The sequence below is a fragment of the Marmota flaviventris genome, chromosome 1 (genome assembly GCF_047511675.1).
Source record: "Marmota flaviventris isolate mMarFla1 chromosome 1, mMarFla1.hap1, whole genome shotgun sequence".
NCBI classification, from domain to species: Eukaryota; Metazoa; Chordata; class Mammalia; order Rodentia; family Sciuridae; genus Marmota; species Marmota flaviventris.
The window spans coordinates 40,317,963-40,328,378 of record NC_092498.1 but is presented as its reverse complement, the minus strand read 5'-3'; the positions used below and the strand labels follow the sequence as shown (position 1 = coordinate 40,328,378).

General features: G+C 35.0%; 1 long non-coding RNA gene across 2 annotated transcripts in view; it reads left to right on the top strand.

Annotated features, from left to right (window-relative positions):
* The window catches only part of LOC139705799 (uncharacterized), a 159,397-nt gene that overhangs the window by 549 nt on the left and 148,432 nt on the right, over nt 1-10,416 (top strand). For both annotated transcript variants that reach the window (XR_011707644.1, XR_011707643.1), the window contains exon 2: nt 243-410. This is a non-coding gene — a long non-coding RNA (uncharacterized lncRNA). The remainder of the gene's footprint in view (nt 1-242; nt 411-10,416) is intronic.

The window sequence follows — 10,416 nt, the reverse complement described above, 5'->3', positions numbered from 1 at the left end:
ATGAACTCATCCTTGAGAGCTGGGTCTAGTCTCGCCAGCGTCTCCAAGCCTAGTTTATCTGATTTAAAAAAGAAGAATAACCATACAAAGATGTTTTGAAGGTTAAGGTAATGGTAGTGAATTTCAAAGCAGGCTAGACCACATGTGGAGAGTTTGACATTAGAGAACGGTTCCTATTGTTATGGTCACAAATGAATCCTAACCAAGCAATGAAGTGGAATTTTTTTTCTCTGTTCTGACAGGATCAGTGTTTGACCAATGGTATATGAAGATAAGTAAGAAGCCAAAATGATATACAATTTAATGTTCAAAATTATGATACCCACGTATGAGATAATGAGCCATCTCATACAGTGTTGGTGAAAAGATAAACTCTTGCAAGTTTTCTGCCAGTCCAGCAATGTCTAACAGTAAGTATATTGATTAAGTCATCACTTTCCAACCTCTCATTTAGCCCATATTTTCCAAAGTGGGGGTGGGGGGCAGGGGTGTCCTCCATTAAATCGTTTAAAATTTCAAAATAAATAGGTTGGTTAAAACAAATCAGAATGATGAGGGTGAAAAATAAACCCCAAATTTCTTCTATCTGCCTGTGCAGATATGACCCTCTCCTTAGAATAAATGGGTAACTTAAATTAAGGAATAAGCATGCAATGAGATCTTATAAAGTCAGTAAAAATCATATGATATTTCATGTATAGATATTTTCTTACATATGAAGTTTAGTAATTAAATTTAATAAAATCAGTAGTCAACACATAGAATATGAAGTAATATAAGATGTAGAGCATATCAGCATATAAAATATGTTGCTATACATGTATGTATCTTCCTTGAAATAGAATAAAATGTACAAAATCTTTAAGTCATCTGTAGTGTCAAACTAAGTATGTTTTTTCTTAATACATTGTTGAATTATAAAATGTTTCTGTAATTTAGCATAAATTACTTTTCAATTAAAAAACAAATCTCTGTTTAAAAAAATCCTAAAGAAGTAGCCAGTATTCTCTCAATTGCCTTTATCATTTAAATTAAACCACATTCACCACACTACAGGATCATTCCTTTTTATTGGAATTCACATAGTAGTGAATCTTTCTAAGAAAAAATCTCTGTTAAGAACCAGTTTAGGGGCTGGGGATGTGGCTCAAGCAGTAGCGCACATGCATGCGGCCAGGGTTCGATCCCCAGCACCACATACAAACAAAGCTGTGTGTCTGCCGAAAACTAAAAAATAAATATTAAAAAATTCTCTCTCTCAAAAAACAACAACAACAACAAAAAAACAGAACCAGTTTAGTGGCATGGTTAGAAACTTGCCTTAGGAGCCAGATTGCCTGAGGATAAGCCAAGCCCCATAGGAATACACAAAGTCTGTGTAGGGGTGGGGAAAATACTTACCTCTTTATATCTGTTTTTTTTAAATTATAAACTATAAAATGATGATAGCAATGATGCCTATCTCAAAGGGTTTTATCTAGAGACTGATAGCTGAAGGACACTCAGTAAATATAAGATATTATGACAGATTGAGTACTTGGTTCATTTGTCCCCTACTTTAATTTTTTTGTTATGAAGATACATTTTGAAAGGAAATTTTTCTGAAAAGCTTCCAGTTATTTGCTGAATGATTTCCTGAATTCTGAGATATCTACCAGTCTGTGTGCTATCAGATATTAAGGGCAATGATTTTAACAGTCCAGGATAACTTGAATAGAAGACTATTCTTCCTCAACGTCTGCTTATATTCAGCATGATGCTGAAGCTAAGGGATTTCTTCTTGATAAATTAAGCCTTGGAACTTAGCCTTGTCTTTTCCCAATCCTTTCTGTAATCTCTTTTAATGGTGAATTACCCAAATCCTAATAGTAGTCAGCCATGTTGCAAAAATGACTTTCTTAGAAAATTGCTATTAGAGTTATAAGCAGACATGCAATTCATGATCAATTCACTCTTAATTATTCTGAAGTATACAGTTTGTCAGGTGTTGATGACAGCCCTACCCCTTTCACTTTCAGGCTGGCTAGGCTACATTACGGTTGTTAAATTAGTTTTAGGTCACAAATCTCTTTTAAAGGGTTGGAAATTTTCTAGCTCGACTTTTGGGGAGTGCTCTCTAGACACATAGCAAAACTGTTATTTCCTTTAGCCATTTGGTCTACATTCACTTGTGGTGAAATACTGGTTTTATTGATACAACCTGGTCATTCCCTCTCTTTTAAAAGCCTGTGGCTGGTTTGAAATTCTGTAGGTAACTCATCTCTCAGAACCTCTCAACTTCTGTCTCTGACTCCTTTTTTTGAGGCAGGATCTTCTGCACTTCCATGTCATCCATGTTGCTTCAGACTTACTTAAGGCTTGGCCCTCTTCATGTATTAAAATTTCTTTCCTTAATATGAATTTAAAACTAGTAACTTTAAATTCATTTTCACCTTTTATAGAGTCTCTGTTATAACCATAATCTCTAATGAGAATAATTTTAAAACTTTCATGTTTACTGAATGAATGAATTTATTGTGTAGGCATTGCATGAAGTGTTTTACGTCCTCTTAATTTTTATAGAAATATTATGGATTAGATTTGATTATCATCTCACATCTCTTTTTAAGCAGAGAAAATACAGGATTCAAGGTACTGTTTGCCGTGGTCACATAGCCAGAAGAGTAGAAGTATTCTGATTATAAAGCCTGAGCTATTAGCCACTGTGGCATAAATATCTGTATTTATTTGAGGAGGGTGGATTTTACTAAAACAAAACAAAAACAACAACAACAACAAAAAAAAACTAACTGACCACTGAAATATGTATGACAATATAAAATTAAATCTTAAACTTTATAATAAAATTTTTCAAGGGAATAAAAATTGCTACAGACTTTTATGGAAGAGAATATCATAGACAGCAAGAATAATGTTTTAAAAGCTTCTTAGAGAGGATCTTAAGCAAACATGCTCACAGATGTTCTTTCCCAATACTAGTGACCTTATTATTCTTTATATTTTAAAATTCTTAGCCTAATAGTTCACATATAATACAACCTTGGGTTATTGTCTTAAGAGAGAATAGGATCTTTAAAATTACAGTTTATTCAAAATATATTTCAGAGCAATGGTTGTTAAATTAGTTTTAGGTCACAAATCTCTTTTAATAATCTAAAAGAAAATATGGGCTTCCTCCTTATAAGAAAACAAAAAGAGCCCTGACTGCCCTCCTTAAAAAAAAATAGTATACATCATATATGTTTCAGAGTATTCACAGATTCCCTTGAAGTCATCTATGAACACAACATTAAAAACCCTGGCTGTAAATTAGGTAAGGATCAATGTGGCAAGGAAATAGATTACAAAACCCAAGTTGATAAAGAAACTATATTTAGACTTTGATTATTATGACAATAATATTGTTTTTGCTAGCCATTGTTTCTCCTCATTTTCAAACATGGCTTTAGAAGCAATAATTATAAAGTAGAGCTAAGGATAAAGTTCAGTGACAGAGTGCTTGTCTAGCATGCATGAGGGCCTGGTTTGATCTCTAGTACCATCAACAAACAAACAAACAAAAACAGAGCTAGAGAGGAATTAAAATACAGATTGCAGAATCTTCTCTCTCTACCCCATCTACTCACAGTACTGAGTAGATGGGAAGGGAGGGGAGGTGGGGATAGTAGAGGATAGGAAAGGTAGCAGAATACAACAGTTACTAATATGGCATTATGTAAAAATGTGGATGTGTAACCGATGGGATTCTGCAATCTGTATTTGGGGTAAAAATGGGAGTTCATAACCCACTTGAATCTAATGTATGAAATATGATATGTCAAGAGTTTTGTAATGTTTTGAACAACCAATTTAAAAAAAAAGGAATCAACTGTGGCATAGCACTATCAGGTAATTCCATATTTTTTTTTCAGAAATTCCTGAGTGAATTCATCTTTCTCTTTCTGCAGTTTTTTCATTTCTTCTCTTTAAATTGCAGTTTAATGTCAAAAGAATAAATAGGACATAGCTGGACACCCTTGGTTCTGACTTAGGGTTTCATCAAAGTTGCCTTAATAGGCACTAGTAGGAGGAAGAAGTGGGGATCTAAATGGTTTCAAACCTAAACATATTATCATTTAAAAAATTTCCGTACCCTAATTACTTATTTCCTAAATGTATAAAAACTCATTTAAGTGAAGTAATGTTTTAAATTTTAAGTCTCAAGTAATCTTCTGTAGATTTCATCATTTCTGCCCCTAAATCTCCCAAACTCAAAATAATGTTTTGTAAACATCTATTTAGAGCCTATAGCTAAATAAATTTGTTTTTTTCTCATTAAATATTATATCTGAAATTGGAATTAGAGGTAGGAGAGAAACTTAAAAATGTCTGAGTGGGGATTCTCCATCTGTAGTTTCTCAGTGTGTATGGCTAACAGATTAGTATCAAAGGCTTGTAGATAATAATTAAGTAATTTAAGTACAAACAGGGAAACAACTTGAATCTGAATATCAGACATTACTTCTTATTAAAGTTCAATGTTTTCTGCTGAGTTATATTGTAGCAGTCTTCTATGTCCTGAGCCTAGTGTGCCACTAACTTACCAGGGCTCATTCTGATTCTTTCCCTTACATTTTTATGAGTCCTGGAGCTCAGATTTTCCTTTTCTCAAGCTTCTGCAGGGGAAAAACAAACAACAACAACAACAAAAACAGTTTGGCTCTACGTTCATGTCTTCTTCTCTCTTATAATATCAGCATGGATAAGCCCCTTTGTATTGGTTCCCAAACACAGCATTATCCTTCTAACACTTTAAAATTCAGTGACATCTATTATTAAAAATTGGGCATAGTTTCTTATTTTACTCCTCTGTTCAAAATAGAATAACAAAAACATAAAATTCTAACCTATGAATAAAGAAAATCTTCCTCTGAAATGACAGTTAACAGATCAGACAGTAGACAAAAGTGTCATTCTTTATGCCAGTGCTGTCCAACAAAAATATAATTTATCAACAGATGCAAGCCAGGATGAGGATATAGCTCAATGGTAAAGTGCTTGGCTTGTGTGTTCAAGGCCCTGGGTTCAATCTCCAGTACTATAAAATAAACTAAAAATCAAACACCAAAATAAAAGTCAAGTAATGTAGGTAATTTAAAATTTTTCTAGTAGCCATGTTTGCAAAAATAAAAAGAACTGGGTGAAATTAATAACTCAGTATGTCCAAGTTTTATAATTCCAACTACATGTCAATATAAAAAATATATTAAAAATTATTAAATGTATAACTATAAAATTATAAAATTTTATTTCCCTTTATTTAGTGAGGTTATCAGTCAGGTAAGTCAAAGAAACAATATAGTTTGGTTAGATAATGTGAATTACAGAAGTGTGCATAGAAGAATTCTAATAGGACAAAAAGATTGATAAAGATTCCCTGAAAAGGGTGAAGAATGAGTAGAAGATTTTCATTATTTTTAAATAACTTATTGAGGTATAATTGACATCCATAAACTGTACAGTTTTACAAGATTGGATATATGGTATATTTTTGAAACAATAGCCTTCATCAAAATAATGAACGTATTCATGCCTGAAAAAGCTTCCTTGTGCCCTTTAGAAATCCTACTCCTTTGCCACCCCTTCTCTGTTTTATTTTTTGTCATTACATGTTAGCTTATATCTTGTAGAACTTTACATTGATGGAATCAAGCACTGTGTACCTTTCTCTGGCTTCTTCATTCAGTCTGCTTATACAAGGTGTAAGTCTGGAAGTACTTCCACCTTGTATAAACACTGATAATTCATCTCTTTTTTATTTTATTTCTGAGTAGTATTCTCTTATAAGAATATACCACAAAATATATGGTTGTGTTAGTCAGCTTTGAATTACTGTGACCAAAATTTCCAACAAGAACAAACTAGAGTAGAAAAAATATATTTTAGCCATGGGTTCAGAGGCTCAATCCATAGTTGGCCAAGTCCATTGCTCTGGGTCCAAGGTGAGGCAGAACATCATGGCACAAGGGCATGGCAGAAGAGTGTTGATCACCACATGATGGCTGGGAAGCAGAGATAGTGAAAGGAAAAGGGTAAGGGACTAGGCAGACTTCCAGTGAACCATCCCTTCAGCTGCACCCATGTGCCCACAGTTACTACACAGCTTGTCTATTTAAAGTAGGATGTACTGATTAGGTTATAGCTCTCATAATTCAGTCATTTCAGCTCTAGATATTTCTGAGTTAATGTAGGAGTTTTTGATTGATAGCTCACTTCCAAACCATCACAATGGACATTTGGGTTGTTTCTATTTTCTGGTAATGCTGCTTTGAACATTAATGTACAAGTATTTCCAGGCACACACTTTTTCATTTATTTGGGGAATACATCAAAGAGTAAAATGGCTGAGTGTGGTAGGTGTATATTTAATGTTTTAAGAAACTTAGTTAAAAATAGTTTTTGAAACTATTTTCCAAAGTCGCTCTATCATTTGCATTCCTACCAGAAGAGTTGGGATCTACATCTTTACTGGAAGTTGATAGGGTCTTTCTTTTTAATTTTAGCCATTTAATAGGTGGGTAGTAGTTGTTTATTGCAGTTTTAGTGTGTATTTCCCTAATGGTTAATGATGTTGAACATCTTTTTAAGTGCTTGTTTACCAAACTCACATCATCTTTGGTGGAGTATCCAATATTTTGCTTATTTTTAATTATTTTTATTTTGCTTTATTTTTACTGACTCATAAGCATCCTTTATAAATTCTGGATTCAAGCATGTATCAGTAAATATGGTGTGCAAATATTTCATCCCAATCTGTGACTGCCCTTTCATTTTCTTTACTGTGTCTTTCAAAGAGCAAAATTCTTAAAAAAACAATTTTTTTGGGGGGGAGGGAGGTAGGTGGGTGGGTTGGAGGCAGTACTGGGGGTTGAACCCAGGGTCACTTTACCACTGAGCTACATCCCCAGTCCTTTTGATTCTTTTTATTTTGGGACAAGGTCTCTATCTCTCCAAGTTGCTGAAGGTCTTACTAAGTTGCTGAGACTGACTTTGAACTTATAATTTTCCTGCCTCAGCCTTCCCACTTGCTGGGATTATAGACATTTACCATTGAACCTAGCTAAATTTTGATAATATCCAATTCATTGAGTGGGGCATGATGGCATATACTTGTAGTCCCTGCTAATCAGGAAGCTGAGGTGGGAGGATCATTTGAGCATTTCAGTTCAAGGCCAGCAAGGGCAACATAATGAAACTGCATCTCAAAAATAAAAGTAAAAAGGGGAGAAAAGAAAGAAGAAATCAGTCAAATTCATCAACACAAAGTTGAGAGAGGAAGAAAAGTACATTAATGATTACAACCATGTGATAGGTACAAAAGAGACCAATAGTATGCATAGAAACATGGAATTTATTTCTGACTTGGGGACTAAGGAAAACTTTAGAGGAGGAGCTACCTCAGGAAGAGCAGACTAGGTAAAGTCAGAAAAGTAACTGTACATTAGAAAAGAATATGTGCATAGGCCATGTGCTATGGAAGAGTATGGGATATTCAAGTATGAACATCCACATGACTAGAACTTAGTTTGTGTGTGAGGATGAAGCAAAAGATTAAATTAGGTTGAAAGCAAGTTAGTGATAAATGATCTTGTGCATTAAACTAGGAAGTATGATGTAATGCTAATCATTATGGTCATATGCATTTCAAAATGAATATTCTGGAATCATTGAAGAAAATAAGAGAGGTATGAAGACACAAATTGGTGTGAATATACTGTGTATACAATGAGAGATGTGAAAAGTTGTGCTCTATATGTGTAATAAGAATTGTAATACATTCTGCTATCATATATAAATAAAAAATAAATAAAAAATTAAACAAACAAACAAAAAGAGGTGGGTTAGGAGAGAATTGATAGGCCAAGAGATTAGATAAGAATTGTGACAAAGATCCAGGGCAAAGGAAATGCCTCAAGGACAGAGATGATAAACACAGGAATAATTTGGAAATAGAATCAGTGAACTTTGGTTATCAAATATGTTCAGACAGGCTGTGGAAGGAGTTAAGAATGTAACTTGGCAAAAGGAGTTTAGTAGCTTGAGCAAAGTCAGTAGTGTAGCTTAAGAGTAGGGGTTCATAATTTGAAGTTTTATCATTTTTTAATGAACTTTGTTTCCAGACAAACCGGTGAGGTGAGATCATTGAGGTGACTGATAGACAAAATAATTAACAGCCAGCCGTAGTCAAGGACTAGAGCAAGCCCACTATACTCAAAATACACTGCCATATGGTTTTCAAATTGAGGATTATTGGGGACTCAAATCTTGTTGAAATGTTCTTTGTAGGACAATAATACTGTAGTTCAGCATCTTAATTAGCATCTTTTGTGTTAATATTTTATGGATGTGTATTAAATCACATGAACAAAACAACAATCTCAAATTAGACAGCTGATCTAGTAAGTTACTTGAGAAACACTGGGACTATAATCATGTCTCTTAATGATGGAGCATGTTCAGAAAAAGTGGTCATTAAGTGATTTTGTCGTTGTATGGATATTATAGCAAGTACTTACACAAATCTAGAAGGCATAGCCTCTTACACACCTATGATAGATCATATCATATTGCCCCAAAGACTGTTACTTTACTGAGTGCTGTAGGCAGTTGTTACACAATGTTGTTTATGTATGCAAACATGTAAACATTAAAGGGTACTGTGGAGGGCTGGGGATGTGGCTCAAGCGGTAGCGCACTCGCCTGGCATGCATGCGGCCCGGGTTCGATCCTCAGCACCACATACAAACAACAATGTTGTGTCCGCCAAAAACTGAAAAATAAATATTAAAAAAAAAAATTCTCTCTCTCTCTCTAAAAAAAAAAAAAATGGTACTGTGGAGAGCAGCCTTTGCCCTGCTCTGAGTTACTTTATAGTGGATAGAATAGTCTTTGGACTGTGCCTGATTTAATTAGGTATGCTAATAAAAATGACTACCTGTGAACTTACTGAATTAGTCAGAAGCATATGGGTGTATGGGCGTCTCAAACTTATATGGGAAAAAACAGGCTTATCAGCCTATTAAACATACCAGACTACCAAATAAAGCAACTCCCTTGCCTGAGGCTCATAAAAGGAGGAGCACCCCAAGAATGGACATGTGGCACACTGACCTTCTCACCCAGTCTCTCATCAGTGGCCCAGGAAAACCACCACAGTGATGAACCTCTGATTTCCTGTCCCATCAGGGCTTCAGCACAACAGAGTGGGGTTTCTCCTGCCTATGTGGTCTGTGCCTACTCTATGCTGATTCTGAAACTGCTCAGACTCTGGCCTAAAATAAGTTCCTGAGCTTTGACAGCTCTGCGCCCAGAATGAGTTCTTCAGCTGGTTCATAGTCTTGTCTAACTACACATAGTAACTCTTACCAGTTGTATCTGCTCTCTGTGTTTGTTCTCAGTTCAGTCTCGTGAACCCCTGTGGCTGCCTTACACCTTTCTTAGCCTTCCTGTAATACATGTATGTGTATGGGGCAGGGTGTAAAGTGTCATGTGTGACTTGAGTGTTATAGATATTGGTAGTTAAGATTGGAATAAAAGGATTTGTGATTGCCTGGTTTATTATACAAGGCAACCCATGAGTATTTGGAAAACTTTCACTGCTGAAGGAAGTGTAGCTTGTGAATTAGGTTTATGTTACTGGCATAGCTCACTCCTGATAGGTACAGTAAAAATACTAGGGAATTGGAATATTTAAGCTGTGTTATAATTTTACAGTACCATTCTTGTATATATGGTTTGCCATTGACCAAAACATTATTGTATGGTACATGATTTTACTCAAGTTGGAATTCTAGTAATTGAAGCAAGGGAAAGAGGAACTGACAGATCTCCACCCCCAAAGGTCAGAAGCCATTAGTATGGGCATCTGAGAAGTTAGGGAATGATAGCCAAGTTTCATGCATTCATCTGGGCAATTGGTCAAGTCCAAAACATCAGCTTAGTTTGGAAGTAGCACTCTCAAGTTTCAGAATTAGACAGCTTGGTTAGTATTAAGTGAACAAAAGGTGTCAAAAAGAGGTACTTCTTAAAAGAAGGGAAGAAACCCTGCATAAAGAGCCAACATCATGAAAATTAAGGATTTAGGCAAAACGTCTAAAGAATACATCTGAGATAGAAACCAATCCAAGAATGGAGTATAACAAAGAACCAAGTGTCTTTAATACTTATATATTTATATATTTCTTCAAAATCAAAAGTGTTCCTGGAATACAGGAAAGCCAACTGTATAGAGAAAACAGAGAAGATGACTGGAGTGAGGTTTGAGGAGTGAGCACAGGCCAGACCTGACAGCCACAAGGAGACCAAGTAGCTTTCCTCTGCATGAATGCAAGTGATGAGAGGGAATGAAGTCAAGAGGTTAAGGGGAGAAAAGAAGGA